The sequence below is a fragment of the Aotus nancymaae genome, unplaced genomic scaffold, assembly GCF_030222135.1.
Source record: "Aotus nancymaae isolate 86718 unplaced genomic scaffold, 86718_ANA_hifiasm-v0.15.2.pri h1tg000053l, whole genome shotgun sequence".
NCBI classification, from domain to species: Eukaryota; Metazoa; Chordata; class Mammalia; order Primates; family Aotidae; genus Aotus; species Aotus nancymaae.
Window position 1 is genome coordinate 21,123,970 of NW_026988467.1, and position 21,736 is coordinate 21,145,705.

At 44.5% G+C, this 21,736-nt stretch overlaps 1 long non-coding RNA gene across 1 annotated transcript; it reads right to left on the reverse strand.

Moving 5' to 3' along the window:
* Nucleotides 1-1,467: 1,467 nt before the first annotated feature.
* On the reverse strand, nt 1,468-9,846 carry LOC135269518 (uncharacterized). The gene is made up of 3 exons (XR_010337783.1): nt 9,812-9,846; nt 4,799-4,910; nt 1,468-1,798 (listed from the first exon to the last, which is right to left on the reverse strand). It is a non-coding gene; the product is annotated as an uncharacterized LOC135269518 (long non-coding RNA).
* Between the last annotated feature and the right edge of the window lie 11,890 nt (nt 9,847-21,736).

Here is a 21,736-nt window from a genome sequence, read left to right on the forward strand (position 1 = left end):
TAAAATGTTCATGCCCCCTTTGCCTAGTAACCACTTCTGGGAATCTGTGCTGAGGAAATAATCATAAATGCAATAGCATATTTTACATATAAAGGTATTCATTGTATGGTTAATTATGTAAGAGAAAATTGGAATGAAACTTTGATTACAGTAAGTAAATGATTAGATAAATAACAGAACACACAATGCAATATTATGTAGTCATTAGAAATTTTTTAAAACAGTATTTTAAAGTACAAGATAATGTTAAGTAAAATAGATAGGAGATCCAAATTGGCTGATTCTAATGGTATACTAATCTTACCCAAAAGATTGGAGAGAAATACTGTACACTAAAATGTTGAATAGTGTCTGTAGACTCCAAAAGTCTAAGACAGGTCTCAGTTAATTTAGGAAGTTTATTTTGCCAAGGTTGAAACTGCATGCCCAAGACACAGCCCCAGGGGGTCCTGACAACATGTACCCAAGGCGGTCAGACAACAGTTTGGTTTTATACATTTTAGGGAGATATGAGACATCAATCAACATATGTAAGATGAACATCGGTTGGTCTGGAAAGGCGGGGCAACTTGAAGCAGGGAGGGGGCTTCCAGGTCATAGGTAGATAAGAGACAAATGGTGGCATTCTTTTAAGTTTCTGATTAGCCTCTCCAAAGCAGGCAATCAGATATGTATTTATCTCTGTAAGCAGAGGAGTGACTTTGAGTAGAATGGGGAGCAGGTTTGTTCTGAGCAGTCCCCAGCTTTATTTTTCCCTTTAGCTTAATGATTTGGGGGAATCAAGGTATTTTTCTTGCACATGACTATCTTTGGATCCTGGGATTGGATGTGATTTGAATTTTTTTTATTTATCTTTTTGTTTTCAAATTTCCATAAAGGCCGAGTCCAATTTTTATAATGAGAAATTTTTAAATATCAAAAATCGACATGACTCATCTCCCAACCAATCTTGGATGTGGTGCTGATAAGAAGTTTCACTCCTCCAGCAAGCTATTGGATCGTGTTGCAACTCTCTTCTTGGGGGAACGGCTGACTTGCCAGGAATGGGAGACAAATGAGGGTGTTACCAGGGAGGCAGGTTAATTTAAGGCTCTTCAGGAAAAGGTACCATCTGCGATGCAAATCCCATAGGAGATGTAGAGTGTGTGGCAGAACAAGAATTGAAATAGCCAGCACACCCAGATGCATATTAATGAGGCTGAGACAGGAGAGATCAATCGATTACTAGAGTTAAAGCAGGCAGGCTTCCAGCTTCCCCTTCTTTCTTTCTCACTGCGTGCTCTCTTATCTGGTGATTTCTCTCCTCATCAGAAACAGCTCCGTTTCTTCTCTCCCCTTCACTCCGCTACATTTATTGTGCACTTACTACCTACCAGAACTAGATGTTGTTATAGGAGCTGGGAATACATCTGTGAACAGACTAATCCCTGCCCCCATGGAACTGATATTCTACTTGGGCATTCACTCAGGCATTAAACAGGAATTGCATAATTATTAATTACAATTGTGATAGATGCTTTGAAAAATACTACAGGGAGCCATGGACTCATTTACAGTGAGTATCAGTTGGGATTATGTTTGGCTGCAACAGACACCTAACAAGATACAAGAATATTTCTTTACTATATGAAGGCATTATAGGTGGTGGAACCCAGGGCTGATATAGCTCTGGTGTCACAAGGGATACGGGTTTTTCGTCTTTTGGATTCACCATTCTGATATGTGGCTTCCATCTTCAAGGTTACCTCCTAGTCCAGAATGGCTGCTAGAGCTCCAGCCTTCATGTTCACTTTGCAGGCTAGAAGAAAGAACAGCAAAAGGCCAAGGGTACCTCTGCCAGCCAAGTCAGCCTCCCTCTGCTCATATTTCACTGGGCAAAAGTAAAATTTTACTTGTAAACTGATTATAAACCAGCTAATGTTTCCTGAGCATCTGCAATGTGTCTGGCACTTTACAAAACAACCTTGCAAGGCAGCTTGGGGAGGCTGAGATGGGAGGATCGCTTGAGCCTAGCAGTTTGAGACCAGCCTGGGGCAACAAAGTGAGATCTTGCTTGTAAATTATAAAAATAATAATAAAAAAATTCTGTTTAACAGATGAGAAAAGTAAGGCTTCATAGGGTTAAAGCACTTGTCCAAAAGTCACACAACCAGTCAGTGGTGGAGCTGACTTCCTGGAAGCCATTCTCTTTCCATTGTACGATTCTGCCTTCCCATCAGCAACTAAAAATGAAGCAAGAGCGTTCCTCAGATTTGTCATCGACTATATTTAAAGAAAGGCCACTTTTTTTTCCTATTTGAAAATGCATTAAACAATGCAACCAATTAAAAGAACTGAGATGGATTTGTATAAAAGCAGGGACTTGGTCTGTTTTGTCCACTGCTATATTCCCAACGTCTAGAACCGTGTCTGACAAACATACTGGCATGGAATGAACATTTCCGTAACCCTTGAATGTTCCTTTGTGCTCCTTTCCAATTAATCCCTACCCTCAGAAGCAACCACTATTCTGATGCTTCTTACCATACACTAGTTTTACCGCCTCTTGACTTTCCTATAAATGAAATCATACATCTATGCTCTTAGACTTTTTTTTTTTTTTGAGACAGAGTCTCACTCTGTCGCCAGGCTGGAGTGCAGTGGCGCCATCTCAGCTCACTGCAACCTCCACCTCCCGGGTTCAAGCGATTCTCCTGCCTCAGCCTCCAGAGTAGCTAGGATTACAGGCGCATGCCACCATGTCCAGCTAATTTTTGCATTTTTAGTAGAGACCGGGTTTCACCACCTTGGTCAGGCTGGTCTTGAACTCCTGACCTCGTGATCCACCTGCCTCAGCCTCCCAAAGTGCTGGGATTGCAGGTGTGAGCCACCGCGCCCAGCCGAGTTCTTTTGCTCAACAATTGTTTCTGAGATTTATCCGTTGTGTATGTGTATCAGTATTTCATGATTTTTTATTGCTGTGTAGTATTACATTGTTTGAATATACCGTGATTTTCGTATCCATTCCTTTTATGGGCCTTTGGGATATTCATGACTGGAGAATAGTATGAGTAAAAATTTTTGGCTTTGTTTTGTTTTGTTTGAGATGGAGTCTCACTGCGTTGTCCAGGCTTGAACGCAGTGGCATGATCTTGGCTCACCGCAACCTTTGCCTCTTGAGTTCAAGCCATTCTCCCACCTCAGCCTCCCAGGTAGCGGGGATTACAGGTGCCTGTCACCACGCCCAGCTAGTTTTTGTGTTTTTAGTAGAGACAGTTTTCATCATGTTGCTCAGGCTGGTCTCAAACCCCTGAGCTCAACTGATCCACCCACCTTGGTGTCCCAGTGCTGCGATTATAGGTGTGAGCCACCATGCCAGGCCAAGATGTTGAGCACATTCTTGTACCAGCTCCTTTTGGTAGACATTTTCCTACATTTCTCTTGAGTCTACATCTAGGAGTGGAATTTCGGGTCATAGGGTAGGTGTATGTTTAACTAGATAAACTGGCAGTTTCCAAAAACAGCTGCATCCTTTTACATTCCACCAGCAATGTATGAGTGTGAGATGGAGACCTTTTGCCGTTTGTATTATTTTCATAGCACAGACCCAATACAAACCTAATAAGGATTTGTTAGGATATTTACTGTTAAATCTACTCAAATAAGAATAAGAAAATCTGAAATGAAATCGCAGGTCTGGAAATTCTCCTGAAAGGCAAGAGCTGTGCTACTCGGGATCTGTGGCATCGTCGGAGAGGTTCTACTTAAGTTTTCCAGGACAATGAAACGCTTAGCAACCTTGGCATAGGTTTCAGCGGATTGAGCCATGGGGATCAATTTCTCTCTCTTTTTCGCGGCCTGTAACTCAAACCTTATGTGAGAAGGAGAGGGAGGGAGTGTTAGAAATGTGAAACTGTGTCAAGTTCATTCATAACAAGCATTTATTACCCCCGTGTGGCCATCACCTCGCTAGACAGGATGGTAAAGAGGAAGGATGTTGAAGAGTCCACTGCTGTTCTCAAGTTATCAAGTCATTCACAATCTAGACGATAGATACAAGATGGCAACTCTTCCTCTGTTCACTACGGAAAGGCTGGTGTTTGTTCTTCTAGATTCTGCTCTTTGTCCTTTTTGTGTTCTATTCTACATTTGCTCACTGGGTCATTTCATCTGAGCTTGTGGTTTCAGCTAACCACCGCGCCTCCCTCCCAAATCACTACAGCTGGTCTGAGCTCACTCCTAGGCTCCAGATGCATGTTTTCCAACTGCTTCCAACCTCCACTCCTCCCTACTGCTCGCAACTTACACACAATTCCTCAGTAAATTGTGTTACCGTTGCCTCTGAGATACAGCCAGAATCCTGCCATTTCTCATTGCTTCCCCCTTCACGACCCTGTCCAAGCCACAGTCGCCTCCTCTGCACGATGGTAATACTTCTTCCAAATCACTATCACTGCCTTAGTGCTGTTGCCTGCTCTTTATTCATTCTCCTTTCTTTTGGTAATAGCAACTTGAATCTCCTTTGGTGAATGTAACTATCGGCATCCCAGCAGATGATTAATCTAAGGAGGGTTTAGTTAAGGTTACATACAGATGTGTGGGCAGGGTTGAGGGAGAAAGCAGGACTGATGATGTGATACACTGTGGCAAGCAACAGAGGGGAGCCATTATCACCTCGAGGGTGAGAGAAGGGAGAATTTACTAGAACTAGGAGAGAGTACTTGTGTGAAGAAGGCCAGTTGACAGAAGCTTCAGTAAATACATGTAGCCAACCTGCAGCAACCTAGAAAGGCAGGGGCCAGAAGAATAATACCCTTACCTTCCTCCTCCTCCAACCCTCTGGTCTCATTTCCAGCGTCTTCTACTTGGTGAATTCAACTGTAAGTCAGAGGACAAGGGACCTGTGGCAGCGGTACCATGCAGGTTGGCCTCTTGAGGCTCATTAGGAAGGAAAAGGGTGGAGGTCAGGAAAGGCCAACAGAAATTATCTAGGACAGGACACCACCTCTCCCCGAACTTCAGTCCATGCGATTTGAGAGGAGATGTCAGAATGTTCCACGCCCCTTCTCAAGAGAGAGGTTTAGTGATGCACAAATAACACAGGTTAGACCAACGAGATGTAGTCTTGGGATTTTTTCGACAGCGTCAGGGAAAACTCTTTCTGCTGGTAAGGGTGTGATTTAAAGTTGTAAGCAGCCATTCTGCCATCTCATGGGGAAAAGGAAGCCTAAGAATGAAAAGTCAACAGGAAATAGAGTCAAGAAATGGAGAGAAAATACTTCATCCTGATGTCATAGGTTAAGCCTCTGGATCCAGACATGCCTGAAGCCCCAAACTTTTCTGTTATGTGAGTCGGCGCGTTCCATTTGCTGCTTAACCCAGTCTGATTGATGTATTCCATGAAAAAATAAAGATAATCTTGGATAATACTTGATAATGCTTACCCCAAAGACCTACCCAAAGATACAGCTATGTCTCTAAATATGCTGTTACTCGTATGGAATGCTCTTTTTCATCTTCTCCCCCTAAAAAACTCTTATGTAAATATCCTCTTAACTGCAAAGGCTTCCCTGACCCTTGCATGTCGGATTGCTCACTTCTTCTCCTTTGTCAGCACTTCGCAAATGTCTCAATTAGTGCACATCTACAATTGTATCACAGTCACTGTCTCCCCTACCTGTGAGCTCCTCAGGTGGCAGAGCTGTGTGGGCCTTACCCTTGCAAGCCCAGCACCTGCACAGGGCCTAATAACTAAGTTAAACAAGCTAACCTGGTTGTTTTTGACTTAGGATCTCTCAGGACCATTTTTGTGCAAACGTGCATCACACATCTCCAAGCAGGGCTATGGAATGAGGCCGTTTCCAAACTCATCTGATGTGAAAACTCAATTTTTTGGCCAGGTGCAGTGGCTCACGCCTATAACCCCAGCACTCTGGAGGCCGAGGCAGGAGGATTGCTCGAATTCAGTAGTCGAGACCAGCCTGGGCAACACAGTGAGACCTTGTCTCTACAAAAACAGAAAAATTAGCCAGGCATGGTGGCATGGGCTTGTAGTCCCAGCTATTCAGGAGGCTGAGATGGGAGGATCGCTTGAGCCTGGGTGGCTGAGGCTGTAATGGGCTATGATTGTGCCTCTGCATTCTAGCCTAGGCAACAGAGTGGATCCTATCTCAAAACAAACAAACACCAAAACAAACAAACAAACAAAAAAACCCTAAATTTTTGCAAAAGTTTCTGTGTTAGACGAATTTAGAGAAAAAAAAATTACTGCAGTTCTTAGGGTAACCTTGACAAAAGAAGCAGCTTGCAATCAATATTTATTAAATTAATGAAAGTGAAGAACTTAGTTAAGTCAAGAGCAATGGAGAGAGATCCAAGATGGCTGATGATTAGCAGCTCGGGCACGTACCTCCCAGTGAAAGAGCAAAGAACGAGAGGACGCCACACTTTCAGACGAATATTAGTTGCTCACGGACCACGAGATTCCCAGTGGAGGAGCTCCACGGGTCGCCAGGGCGACTCTTGTGGCCGGCGTGGCGGTTTTGCTGGTGCCTTAGCACGCCAGTTCTTGGTGCAGAGTCCGGATATTCCCGGGCAGAAAAGCACCATCAATCTTAACACCGCTCTTTTGGCCGGCTCAGTGGATTGCTCAGATTTCGGCGCAGGGAATCAACAAGTTGGACGTCAGAGACCCAGTTAGAAAGTCGGTAATTATAAAGACGACAGACGGACAAATATATAATGAAGGGAAGAAACCAGCGTAAAAAGGTAGAGAATACTCAAAATCAGAATGCCTCTCCCTCTATAGGGGATTGCAATTCCTCATCAGTAACGGAACAAGGCTTAATAGATTACACCGGTATTCCAATAACAGAAGCAGGTTTCCAAACGTGGGTGATAAGAAACTTCTGTGAATTAAAAGAACTTATTCTAACCCAATGCAAAGAAACTAAGAACCTTGAAAAAAGGTTTAACGAAATGTTAATGAGAATGGACAATTTAGAGAAGAATATAAGTGAATTGATGGAGCTGAAAAACACAACACGAGAACTTCGCGAAGCATGCACAAGTTTAAACAGTCGAATTGATCAAGCGGAAGGAAGGATATCAGAAGTCGAGGACCAGCTCAGTGAAATGAAACGAGAAGACAAAAATGCAGAAAAAAGGATGAAAAGGAATGAGCAAAGTCTCCAGGAAATATGGGACTATGTGAAAAGACCTAATTTACGTTTGATAGGTGTACCTGAATGTGATGAAGAGAATGAATCCAAGTTGGAAAATACTCTTCAGGATATCATTCAGGAAAATTTTCCCAACCTGGCAAGGCAGGGTAATATTCAACTCCAGGTAATACAGAGAACACCACAAAGATATTCTTCAAGAAGACCAACCCCAAGGCACATAATTGCCAGATTTATTAGGGTTGAAATGAAGGAGAAAATACTAAGGGCAGCTAGAGAGAAAGTTCAGGTTACCCATAAAGGGAAACCTATCAGACTTACAGCAGATCTCTCAGCAGAAACCCTACAAGCCAGAAAAGAGTGGGGACCAATATTTAACATCCTTAAAGAAAAGAACTTTCAACCCAGAATTTCCTATCCAGCCAAACTAAGCTTTATGTGCGAAGGAAAAATTAAATCTTTTGCGAACAAACAAGTACTTAGAGAGTTCACCACCACCAGGCCTGCTTTACAAGAGCTTCTGAAAGAAGCACTATACATATAAAGGAACAACCAATATCAGCCTTTCCAAAAATATATCAAAAAGCAAAGAACTTTAACACAATAAAAAATTCACATCAACTAATGGGCAAAACAGCCAGCTAGCATCAAATGCTGGTATTAAACTTACATATATTTTAATTGGATAAAAAGCCAAAACCCATCGGTATGCTGCATCCGGGCCCATCTTACATGAAACAATACACAAAGACTCAGAGAGAAGGAGGAAGATTTACCAATTGAACAGAGAGTAAAAATAAACTAATAAACAAAAAGCAGCAGATGCAATTCTCACCTCTGATAAAGTAGACTTTAAAGCAACAAAGATCAAAAGAGGCGAGGAATGACATTACATAATGGCAAAAGGATCAATGCAACAAGAAGAGCTAACGATTCTATAGATCAACGAGATAGAAAATTAACAAGGATATTCAGAACTTGAACTCAGACCCGGAACAAGTAAACTTAATAAATATTTATAGTACTCTCCACTTCAAATACACAAAACATACATTACCACCTCACACCTATTCCAAAGGTGACTATATAATTGGAAGTAAATCACTCCTCAGTAATCGCATAGCATTTCATAGGTTTAAATTAAATATTGGTTGGCTGTTTGTTTGTTATCTTCTTCCCTTACTCCTTCCTGATTACATCATTAAGTATAATTATCAGTATAAAAGAGGTTTTCAATACCCATTACTAAATTGCATTCTAGCCTGGGCAAGAAAGCAATACTCCCATTCTCTCTCCCTCTTTCTTTTCCTTCTCCCTCCTCCCCATTCTCTCTCTCTCTTTCTCTTCCTTTTTTCTCCTTCCTATTCTCTCTCTCTCTTTAAAAAAATAAAAAATAAAAAAAAAATAAAAAAAAAAAGTCAAGAGCAGGAGGAGCAGGGTTGGAGGCAGCAAGAACAGAAGCATCGAGCAGGAAGCAGAAGGGGTGATCTGCTGGACGTTCGTCTGTGCCGGTGTTGGGCTCAACTGCTGGAGAGCCCTTGGGGTCATTATCCAATCCCAATTCCTCAGTTTACATCTAGCAGGGATTAGATGTGCTGTACACATTTTAGTCTATCTTTCTGCCCCATGATGCAGGCACTGGGTACCTTTGATGTTAACCTTCACTGTGCTAACTTTGCCTCTGAAAGGCCTTGAGTGGGTGATCAGAGCTGATTTTCTTCTTCTTCTGTTTGTTTGGTTTTTTTTTTCCTTTTTTTTTTGAGCTCTTGTGGCCCAGGCTGGAGTGCAGTGGCATGATCTCGGCTCACCGCAACCTCTGCCTCCTGGGTTTAAGCGATTCTCCTGCCTCAGCTTCCCGAGTAGCTGGGATTACAGGCATGCGCCACCACACCCGGCTCATTCTGTATTTTTAGTAGAGATGGGGTTTCTCCATGTTGGTCAGGCTGGTCAGGCTCCCGACCTCAGGTGATCCGCCCGCCTTGGCCTCCCAAAGTGCTGAGATTATAGGCGTGAGCCACCGCCCCCAGCCAGAGCTGATCTTCTTCTAACTGCACATTCCTTTTTTCTTGCTATGTTGTCCAGGCTGGTCTCAGACTCCTGGCCTCAACCGATCCTCCCGCCTCAGCCTCCTGAGTAGCTGGGACTACAGGTGCGCACCACCAGGCGGCTGCACATCCTTGCAAGTGGGAACTGAGCCAAGTTATTTTCCCTGCTCTGTGACCCTGCTTCCCTCTCTGCCGGCTAAGGGAAGAGATGCCTGCTGCCTTCCAAGTTGGGCTCTTGAGCTTTGTCATCATAATTATTGGTAATAATAATAACTGCCAATGTAAGCCCCAGTCCTACCACTGAAACTCGCTGAACAGCTTAGACTCCGGCTCTTCCCTTTGAGACATAGGCGTAATCATGTCCCGTGGTCTCCTAGGGCGTCAGAGACAGGCAAGCAAGACTGCGTGCAAGGGTTTTTACACGAAAAAGAAAAGCATTAAACGTGTGACTTGTATGACAATGGTAGACAGGGCATGGGGTGAAGAGGAGTGAGAGGAGGAGGGAGAGCGGGAGGAGGGAAGAGGGAGGAGAGGGGAGGGAAAGGCGTCGGGAGGGAAAGAGGGCTGTACCCGCCAGGGCTGGACCCAGCCTGGGCTGTCCCACACCTGGTGCTCGCGGCAGCTCAGCTACTTGCGGCCGCCTCTCCCAGGGCAACGAGGCGCCGGGAAGACCCCCGCATCACTGCATCTGAGAATATCCGGGCCGCCGGTTGCCGGGAGGTGAACCGAGGTAAACTCGCCGCGTGCGGGGCACAGTGTACATAGTAACTGGCCCTGAGTAAACGTTCGTCATAGTCTCTTGAGCTGTTCTGGGGACTGTCCTACTGGGCTAGCAGGAAAAGGAGATAGGCTCTCTCTGCTCCCTGTGGAAAACGAGAAGGTCGCCAGACGTCCTGCTTTCGGGGGAACTAAAGCCCCCGCGCCAGCCACAGCCCAGGCCACCCACAAGGCTGGGGACGAGGGACCGGAGGAGCTGGAGAAAGGCGCGCGCGCGCGCGCGGCGAGTCACCCCCCACCACCCCCGCCCCGGCCCCCGCGCGCCCCCGCCCCGGCCCCCGCCTCGTCCCGGCCTCGGGCGCCTGCGCCGCCGTGCGCGCGCCCTGCCAGAGCAGGAGGGTGCGAGGCGGGGCGCGCGGGGCCGGAAGCACGCGCGGCACCGGCAGCCTCCCCGGGCCCGGACACCGCCCTCGTCCCCGCCTAGGCGGCCGCTCTCGCCGGCGTCGAGGGCGTGGCGGCGAGACTGTTGCCGCCGACCGCTCCTGGCTCTGCCCTCTGCCCCCTGCCCCACCCGCCGCCCACCAGGCTCCTGGAGGCCCCGCAGCTCTCCGCGCCCGGCTCCCCGCAGCCCCGTCGAGCCTCCCGGGCCCGTCCGTCGCCCTCCCCGCTCCGGTCCTGCGGCGCCGGGGCGTGCAGGTGAGGCCCCTGGGCGCCTGGCCTCTCTGGCAGGATTGCACCCAGCGCGGGGCGGGGGTGGGGCTCGGGGCGGGAGCGGGGGCGTGAAAAGTTTAAAAAAAAAAAGGAAGAAGCCGCCTAGAGAAGCCCGGGAGGGAGGGCGCCCAGAGTCGCGGCACCCGGAGATGCTGCCGCGCGCGACCTCGCCTCCTGCCGCACCCGTCTCGCGCTCGGAGTCTAGTCTGGCAGCCTCGGGGGTGGTGTCCTGGAAAACAAAACAAAAATGTTTTCTCTTCTCCACCAACGATTTTCTCTCAGCAAGTGTTGAACTTTTTGAAAAGGCGACAGGCCCAGCCTGTCCCTGAAGGCAGGAGCGGTGCAGGGGCGCCCGGAAGGTGGAAGCCCCCCTGTCTTTCCCCCTCTCCTCGCTTCCCCCGCGGTGTCTGGGTCACCATCGCTTTAGTGACTCCCTAACTTCTTGAAACTTGTCTGTCTGCTTCTGTCCGCCGCCTGGACAGGTAGGGCAGCAGTGATCTGTGCCAGGGTGATTCGTCCAGCTTCCGTGCAAAATCTGATCATCTCCTGTAGAGATTAGTATTCCAGTGTAGGAAGCAATCCAGATCCGTGTTTCAGATACAAACAAGGATTATTTAAAGTGATGTTTTCCTGTAGTGCTGAAAGCCAGACATATTCGCTTCCACTTGTTGGAAGCCACCGAGTACACCACATTTATTTTAACTTTTCATAGAAGTCTCTGATGTACTATTTGGCAAAAGAAGCAATTGACTTATCTGTAGCTGTGATTACATATGATGTAATTTGTTTTAAGAATATTTCACTGGCTTTGGTTCAATATCTTAAACTCTGTAAACACATAATACAGGAGCTAGATGTGCATCACACAGATGTGTTCTTTTTGGTGGAGATTTAAATTGATCTTCTAGAAATGGGCTTTCCATGGAGAAAGACTGTGAAAAGCCTGAAAAGTCTCTTCTTTAGCCAGGTCATCAGCTTTACATTTTACTGCCTTGGAAAACCTTGCCTTTTCTTCTTCTCTTTTTTCTTTTCTTCTTTTTGAGACAAGGTCTCACTCTGTCACCCAGGCTGGGGTGCTGTGGTACAAACACAGCTCACTGCAGCCTCAGCTTCCCAGAATCAAGCGATCCTCCCACCTCTCTGCCTCCCGAGTAGCTGGGACTGCAGGTGCTGGCTAATTTTTTGTAGAGATTAGGTCTCATTGTGTTGCCCAGGCTGTTCTTGAACTCTGAACTCCTGGGCTCAAGCCATCTGCCCACCTGTGCCTCCCAAAGTGCTGGGATTACAGGCATGAGCCACTGCGCCTGACCCAAACCCTTTCTTTCTTAGCCTGGAAACAGATTTCAGTGCTTTTCGGGGAAACAAGATTTTTCCTGCTATTGAAATACAACGTTATGTTTGTAAAAGTTTAAAGCATTGTGAACATTAGGGTAACAGTCGAGAGCAGATTTTGTATGGTGTTAGAGTTGTTGGTTGAAAGACTTAAAACATGGAAAATAGTGTAACTTAGAAATCCATTAGCCTGAACCCTGTGAAATAATGGAAGCTCTGAAGTTCAACACCATTTGTTACTGAGAAAAAACACAGAAGGTGGAGGTCGGATGGCGATCTCCACTTTTCCCCTAGAATGTAGAGTTCTATCCAGGGAAAATGAATTATACACAGCAAAACAAATAGCATCAGTCTTGTATATCTTGACTTCAATTATCTTTAAAGCCTCTTGTTTTCCTATGTTCTGTAGGCTGGTTTTTGTTGTTATTTCTGTCTCTTGCTAACAAATTTCTGGTGGAGTGGAACCTCAGTTATAACAGGACCAATTCTAGGTTATCTGTGAAAACAGGACATGGGTCATTGAAACATACAAAATACAAAAATCAAATTTTCACCTATTTTTTTTTTTTTTTTTTTTTTTTTTGAGACGGAGTCTCGCTCTTGTTACCCAGGCTGGAGTGCAATGGCGCGATCTCGGCTCACCGCAACCTCCGCCTCCTGGGTTCAGGCAATTCTCCTGCCTCAGCCTCCTGAGTAGCTGGGATTACAGGCACGCGCCACCGTGCCCAGCTAATTTTTTTGTATTAGTAGAGACGGGGTTTCACAATGTTGACCAGGATGGTCTCGATCTCTTGACCTCGTGATCCACCCGCCTCGGCCTCCCAAAGTGCTGGGATTACATCACCTATTTTACTTTTCTGTTGCACCAAATTTTTCTTACCACAGCTACTAAAAAATAGTACCGTTGTACCTGAAAGTGGTAAATGAGTAGAGAATAGAAGGCAGGGCTTTGTGATAGCCGTTCAGAACCTCCCGTTGACAGTCTTAAGTGGCTTTTCGTGGTTATTGTTTTTGTTTTCTTTTCCTTTTTTTTTTTTTTTTTGGACATAAGGTCATCTGTTGTCCAGGCTGGAGTGCAGTGGTACAAACAGGTTCACAGCAGCCTTGGCCTCCCAGACTCAAGTATTCATCCCACCACAGCCTCCCCAGGAGCTGGGACTACAGGAGTGCACCATGTATTACCATGTATTTTTTTGTAGAGGGGGTTTCGCCATGTTGCCCAGGCTGGCCTCGAACTCTGGAGCTCTGGCAGTCTGCCTGCCTCCGCCTCCCAAAGTGCTGGGATTACAGGCATGAGCCACCGCACCAGTCCAAGTGTTCTTTGTTTTTTTTAACTTAGTTGAAATTTATAATTTAGAAGTTTAAAAAAGGAACTTAGTTGCCCAAAGCACCTGTGAGTGTTTATTTTCTATATTTTATGCATTTTATTTTGTTTATTTTATAAATACAAAAAAGCCAAGTGATTTGTCCCAAGGTTATTCAGCAGGGTACTTGTAGAGCTGAAAATGGAGCACTTATTTACTTCCAGTTTGTCTGGTAGCATTTTGAACACATAAAAAAAGTAAAAAGTGCATCTAGCTAAGATATTGAAATGTTTCACCAAGCTGGGAAGCCTATTAATTTGAAAAAAGTACTATTATTTTAATCCTGGAGGAGAAATAATTTACCTTTTCCTGATCAGAACGAAAAATGCAAGATCAATTCCATGTGCTTGACATTTTGCCTTGATAGATGACTTTTGTCACAGGCTTGTTGTGGCAGAGCAGATGGCCATGCTCCCTGGAGTTTTTCCACTTATTTGATATTTCCATGAAGAAACAATTTGCCAGAAGCCAGCTGCAGTTACAGTTGTGCTGGAGATGATGGGAAACCTGGATTAGCATAGACCTTTGCTTACAGGAGCTGGAGGATTTTGGTTCAGCCCTTTCTGCTAGGCCAGTCAAGATTTCCCTGGACTGGCAAACTGAGAAACGGTATAGTCTTGTGATAGTTGGAGCGGCACAAAGTTAGCAACACCTCCAGTTACACCACGTAGAACGAACGTACTTGTGTAATTTTTTTCTTTGCCGTAGTGAAACTGAGTTTACCTTTTAAGTACAAGCTGAGCTACTTTATAAAATCTCCTTACCTATATCTTTCTATTCAGATTTAACTGCACTTAACGATTTAACAGCTTCTGTTAAAAAGAAAATTATAAAATGGTTGACAATGTTAATTCAAACTCTATTTAAAAAACCCTCGTGGGCCGGGCGCGGTGGCTCAAGCCTGTAATCCCAGCACTTTGGGAGGCCGAGGCGGGTGGATCACGAGGTCAAGAGATCGAGACCATCCTGGTCAACATGGTGAAACCCTGTCTCTACTAAAAATACAAAAAATTAGCTGGGCATGGTGGCGCGTGCCTGTAATCCCAGCTACCCAGGAGGCTGAGGCAGGAGAATTGCCTGAACCCAGGAGGCGGAGGTTGCGGTGAGCCGAGATCGCGCCATTGCACTCCAGCCTGGGTATCAGGAGCGAAACTCCGTCTCAAAAAAAAAAAAAAAAAACCCTCCTGGCTTGTCTTTAGCAAGAGAACCATCCTCAGAATGATAATGTCTTTGCTACTGTATGCTTTGCATGACAGCATAACATTCTGTAAGGTTTATAAAAAGGCACCACAACCTTTTTACGTCTGGACGCACTTTTATTCTGGAGCCATATTACTGCCTCTAGTGGTTGCTCTGTAGCACACTTTTTAAAAATTATTTTCTTTTCCCTTTTCACAGGGAAAAGAAAAAATTCTGTTGTTGTAGCTCACTTTATTGACTCGTCTGCTACTGAATAGTTTTCATGAAATGATACAAAGTGTTTGTTTTATTTTTGTTGCCTTTCTGTTGCTTGGAACTAGATCCTTTGGGAATGAGTTTTTCTCATTTTATTATTTTAGTATCAGTTCCACCAATGGTTCTGATACTGTTGGGGTCCTTTCAACTCAACAATGCATTGACATAGATCGTGCCTATGTAAAAATAGTTATTGAGCACTAACTATATGCAAAGCATTCTTCTGAGCTCTTAGCATGGATTTCCTAATTTAATCCTCCTAACATCCTTTTGGGTAAGGATCGTTATTAGCCCTATTTTACAGTTGAGGAAATAGAAGCAAAGAGACAACATAATTTACATAAAGTACTGGAGGAACCAGAGTTCAGATCTAAAGTCTGATTATGGAGCTTGAATCTTTCTGGGGTATATGTAAGGACTGTTCAGACGCATTTACAGTTGCCGTGGTATTTCAGCAATCCATCCTTTTTAAGCTTATCAGATATACAGTGATGTGTAAGTGAAGAAAATATAGCAGTACTATAAAGATTATTAAAATATCTTGGGTCAGGCGTCACTACTCCCAGTGATTTGTGAAGCTGAGGCAGGAGGATTTGAGACTAGGAGTTCAAGACCAGCCTGGGCAACATAGGGAAGATGACTTGAGGCCAGGAATTTGAGATCAGCCTGGGGAATATAGTGAAATCCCATCTCTACAAAAAATTAGCCAGGCATGGCAGCGTGTACCCATTGTCTTACCTACTTGGAAGGCTGAGGCAGGAAGATCACTTGAGCCCAAGAGTTTGAGGTTGCAGTGAGCTATGACCATACCACTGCATACTAGCCTGGGTGACAGAGACCCTGTCTCTAAAATAGAAAAAAGAAAGAAACAAATATAGATATCTTGGGACAAAAGACAAATAATTTAACAATAAAAAAAATTGAAGGACTGGGCGCAGTGACTCACGCCTGTGATCCCAGCACTTTGGGAGGCCAAGGCAGGTGGATCATGAGGTCAGGAGTTCAAGACCAGCCTGGCCAAGATGGTGAAACACCATCCCTACTAAAAATACAAAAAAAATTAGCCAGGCATGGTGGTGGGTGCCCTCAGCTCCTTGGGAGGCTGAGGCAGAGAATTGCTTGAACCTGGGAGGTGGAGGTTGTAGTGAGCCGAGGTTGCTCCACTGCACTCCAGCCTGGGTGACAGGGTAATACTCTGTCTCAAAAAAAGAAGGAAAATAGCTAAGACATTATTAGGAAAATAGCTAAGACATTATTAGGATAACTGACAAAATTTGAATCCAGATTATGCATTTGATAAATTATGCATTAGATAATAGTGTTATATGGATGTTAAATTTTCTGTTTATGGTAATTATTCTGTGGGTTATGTAAGAAAATGATCTTGTTCTTATACACTGAAGTATTTGGAAGTAAAGAGGGTATGCTCCATCTTTCAATGGCTCAAGAAAATACACATCTATAAAAATAGAGAAAGATAAAGCAGATGGGCAAAACCGAAGGAATTGGTGACTCTGGGTAAAGGATATAGTGTACCCGAGTTCCTTGTGCTATTCTTATAACTTCTGTTTGAAGTTATATATACATATATATATAAACGGTACTCAAAATTGAAGGTAGAAAACAGGAAATGAAGGTGTAACATTCTAAGAATTTTTTTTTTAAGTCAAGTGAAGGATTATTTCCTGTGCTCTGTTTTTTAAAATCTTTTTATGAGTTAGACGGGGGAACTTGAAACAAAGAAAAAATCTTATCCAGAGTACGTTGACTTTCTCAAATTTCAAAATCTAGTCAGTCAGAGCTCCCCAACTTGCCAGCCACCAAAAAAGTGGGCACAGTATTTTCTTTACCTCTTTTTAATGGGTTGAGAATAGGGATAAAAACATTAGTGCCTCTGAGAGATAAGATATAAAGACAGCCCACTTTTAGAGATACTAAAAGTTAAAATGCATTTGGTTTTATAATTTCCCTGCCTAAAAACCCACAACGGCATGCTGATATTGACATGCCATTGACATGATTTTTATGGCAAAACTCTGTACCTCTACTTTCTTTGCAACCTGGCTCATACCTGCCTTTCTGACTGTCTCATGCGACCCCCACCAAACACCTTGCACCCCAGCGAGGCCAGATAACGTGACCTTTGTGCATGCTGGTCCTATTGTCTTCCTGCCTTTGTTCATGTCCTGCTGGCTTTGCATGGAATGCTCCCCATTCTTTTCCTGCTGAAATTCTGTTCATCCTTGAAGTCTCATCATCACCTCCTTTGGGAAGCTGTCTCCAGCCCTATGCAGAATTCAGTGTACATTTGTCTGTGCTGATATATCAGTGGGGAAACCACAATGCTACCTGCTTTTATTTAGCCACCCTTATTAAGCATACACTGTGAGCAGGAAACTGTGCCAGGACCTGGGACTTCACAGATACACACTGGTAGCTAGAAGTGATTTGTCAATAAATTATCACAATACAAGTGTATAACAGAAAAATGAATCAGGTGCTGTAAGAGCTACAAAGTCTATCCAACAACTTTGTCTTGAAGAAAAGACTGTAATGAAAGCCACAGTGAGGTACAGTATCACTCCCTGCCTCACACCCCCAGGGCCCGGTTTCAGATTGGAGATTTCTGGCACAATAAATGAATAAGTTAAAAACAGTTGTTGTACCTGTGGGCCACCTAGACAGATATATTCAATAGAAAGTGAAAAATATGGCTGGACACAGTGGCCTGTAATCCAAACACTTTGGGAGGCCGAGGTGGGTGGATCACCTGAGGTCAGGAGTTTGAGACCAGCCTGACCAACATGATGAAACCCCATCTCTGCTAAAAATACAAAAAATAATTTACAGACAATGGTGACTTAGGAAAAAAAATTACAGTGGTGACTTAGAAAAAAATACAAAAAATTAGTTGGGTGTGGTAGTGCGTGCCTACAGTCTCAGCTACTTAGGAGGCTGAGGCAGGAGAATCACCTGCACCCAGGAGGCAGAGGTTGCAGTGAGCTGAGATTGCGCCACTGCACTTTAGCCTGGGCAACAAGAGTGAAACTCTGTCTCAAAAAAAAACTAGAACTCGGGAGAGAGAGTGAATCTTGGTATATAAATTTGAACGTAGCCGTATAAGTCAGTGATTTTCAGGGGTATAAGTGGGAAAGACCAGCAGGCTGATCAGAGTCTCTTGGGGACATGGTACTTTTCCAAACTGCCCATCCTCCTTACTGCCCAAGGTTCTGCTCTGGCTTCCCTCCCAACTTTGGTGACATTCATCCTGTCTCAAAGTCATTGCATGAAACGAGAACCAGTATTGACACAGGTGTGTGTGACCCACAGGGAGGCAGGAACTTAGTTGAGAACCTCTGGTGGTTAAGTGGATAAAATCACCCAGGAGAGGAAGATGAAAAGAGGATGAGGATGTGGAGAAAAAAGAGGCAGTGAAAAAGACAGCGTTGTTAAGGAAGAAGGGCCAGGAAGAGCCAAGACCCAGAAGGCAGGGACACAGGGAGTTCAAGAATGAATGGAACAGGCAGCCCGGTCATGTGCTCCAGAGATAGGCTGAGACCTGAAACTGGGTTTCAACTACAGGCTTCTTTGGGGATATCATGGGTTTGGTTACAGACCACTGTAATAAAACCGGTCACACGAAGTTTGGTTTCCCAGTGCATATAAAAGTCTTGTTTATACTATTCTATAGTCTATTAAGTGTACCATAGCATATGTCATAAAACAATGTATATACCTTAATTTTAAAAATATTTTGTTGCTAAAAAATGCTAATGATTGGCTGGTGTGGTGGTTCACACCTATAGTCCCAGCACTTTAGGAGGATGAGGCGAGTAGATCACTTCAGACCACGAATTTAAGACCAGCCTGGGCAACATGGCGAAACCCTCTCTCTACAAAAATTACAAAAATTAACCAGGCGTGGTGGCGTGCGCTTGTAGTCCCAGATACTTGGAATGCTGAGGTGGGAGGATCACCTGAGCCTGGGAAAGTCAAGACTACAGCAAGCCATGATCACGCCACTGTACTAGAGTCTGGGCAACAGAGTGAGACCCCCATCTCAAAAAATAATGCTAACAATTGAGTCGTAATCTTTTTGTTGGTGGAAGGTCTTGCCTTGAGGTTGATGGCTGCTGGCTGATCAGGGTGGTGGTGCTGTAGTTTGGGGTGGCTGTGGCAATTATTAAAATAAGAACAGCATTTCACAAAAGATTCTCTGTAGCATGTGATGCTGTTTGATAGCATTTTATCTACAATAGAAGTTCTTTCAAAATTGCAGCCAATCCTCTAAACCTGCCATTGCTTTATCAACTACATTTATGGAATATTCTAAATCCTTTGTTGTCATTTCAACAATGTGTACAGCATCTTCCCCAGGAATAGGTCTTATCTCAAGAGACCACCTTCTTTGCTCATTCACAGGAAGCCAACTCCATCCATTCAAGTTTTGTTTGGGATTGCAGGAATCCAATTACATCTTTAGGCTCTTCTAATTCTAATTCTCTTGCTGTTTCTACCACATCTGCAGTTACGTCCTCCACTGATGTCTTGACTACCTCAGAGTCATCCAGGAGGGCTGGAATTAACTTCTTCCCAACTCTTGTTGCTGTTGTGATTTTGACCTCCTCCCATGAATCACGAATGTTCTGAATGGCATCTAGAATGGTGACTTCTTTCCAGATAGTTTTCCATTTACTTTGCCCAGATCCATCTGAGGAGTTGCTATCTCTGGCAGCTGTATACTTATGAAATGTGTTTCTTAAAATAGTAAGACTTGAAAGTCAAAGTAACTCCTTGATCATGGGCCACAGAATGGATATTGTGTTAGCAGCCATGAAAAAAACAATCATCTCTGTATTTATTTCTGTCAGAGCTCCTGGGTGACCAAGTGCATTGTCAGTGAGCAGTAGTAATATTTTGAAAAGAATCTTGTCTTTTTTCTTAGCAGTAGGTCTCAAGAATGGGCTTAAAACATACAGCACACCATGCTATTAACAGATGTGCTGTCAGCCAGGCTTTATTGTTCCATTCACAGAGCAGAGGCAGAGTAGATTGAGTACAATTCTTAAGAGCCATAGGATTTTTAGAATGGTGAATGAGCATTGGCTTCAACTGAGTCACCAGCTCTGTTTGCCCCTAACAAAAGAGCCAGCCTGTCCTTCGAAGCTTTGAAGCCAGGCATTGACTTCTAGCTATGAAAGTCGTAGATGGCATCTTCTTCTAATAGAAGGCTGTTTCGTCTATATTGAAAATCTGTTGTTGAGGGTAGCCACCGTCCAGACCAATGACCTTAGGTAGATCGTCTGGATAACTTGCTGCAGCTTCCACATCAGCGCTTGCTGCTTCATCTTGCGCTTCTATGTTACAGAGACAGTTCCTTTCCTTCAGTCTCATAAACCAGCCTCTGCTAGCGTCAGACTTTTCTTCTGCAGCTTCCTCACCTCTCTCATCTTTCATAGAAGTGAAGAGAGCCAGGGCCTTGCTCTGGATTAGAATTTGGTTTAAGGGAATGTTGTGGCTGGTTTTATCTTATATCTAGACCACTCAAAGTTCCCATATCAGAAATAAGGCTATTTTGGCCTCTTTTAACATTTGTGTGTTCACTGGAGTAGCACTTTTAATTTCTTTTGGGAACTTTTTGTTTGCCTTCACACCATGACTGATTGGTGCAAGAGACTTAGCTTTTGGCCTCTCAGGACATACCTTCCTCACTAGGCTTAATCATTGCTGGCTTTTGATTTAAAGCGAGAGACTGATGATGCTTCCTTTCACTTGAACACTTAGAGGCCATTGTAGGGTTATTAATTGGCATAATTTCAATATTGTCGTGTCTCAGGGAGTAGGGAGGCCCGAGAGAGGGAGAGAGTTGGGGGAATGACCCCAGTCAGTGGAGCAGTTAGAACACCCACAACGGGTACTGATTAAGGACACCTACAACACGTATTGATTAAGAACACTCACAACAGGTATTGATTAAGAACACCCACATAGGCTAGGCGCAATGGCTCATGCCTATAATCCCAGCACTTTGGGAGGACAAGGCAGGCGCATCACCTGAGGTCAGGAGTTCAAGATCAGCCTGACCAACATGGAGAAACCCCGTCTCTACTAAAAATACAAAATTAGCTGGATATGGTGGTACATGCCTGTAATTGCAGCTACTCAGGAGGCTCAGGCGGGAGAATCGCTTGAACCCAGGAGGTTCAGTGAGCTGAGATCGCACCATTGCACTCCAGCCTGGGCAACAAGAGCGAAACTCTGTCTAAAAAAAAAAAAAAACACCCATAACATGTATTGATTAAGTCCACCATCTTATACAAGTGCAGTTCGTGGTGCCCCAAAACAATTATAATGGTAACACCAAAGATCATTGATCACAGATCACCATAACAGATAAAATAATAATGAAAAAGTTTGAAATACTGTGAGAATTACCAGAACGTGACCCACACGAAGTGAGCACATGCTGTTGGAAAATGGCACTGATAGACTTGCTCAATCAGGGTTGCCACAGACCTTCACTTCGGAAAAAATGCAGTACAGTTGTGAGACAGTGACGCACGATAAAGTGCGAGGTGCCTGTTAGGAAGCCGTTGCTGTCCACGAGGAGGGCAGCTGCAGCCAAAAGGTAGTGCGGAGGCCAAACCGCACCGAACTCAGGAGTGACTAGAGCAGAGGGAGCCCAGCAAGAGGAGATCACGTTTCCCAGGAGCGGGTAGGAAGGTGAAGGAGAATCAGGGGCAGGGTGAGGGGAGGGTAGAATCCAGATCGTAGGGCTCCCAGGAACACACATGTTTGCTGAGAAAGAGGAACAAGTGGAGAAGGAGAAATTGAAAGTATAGCTGACACTTTTGGAGGTCAAGGTGGGCGAATAACTTAAGGTCAGAAGTTCGAGACCAGCCTGGCTAACACGCTGAAACCCTGTCTCTACTAAAAATACAAAAATTAGCCA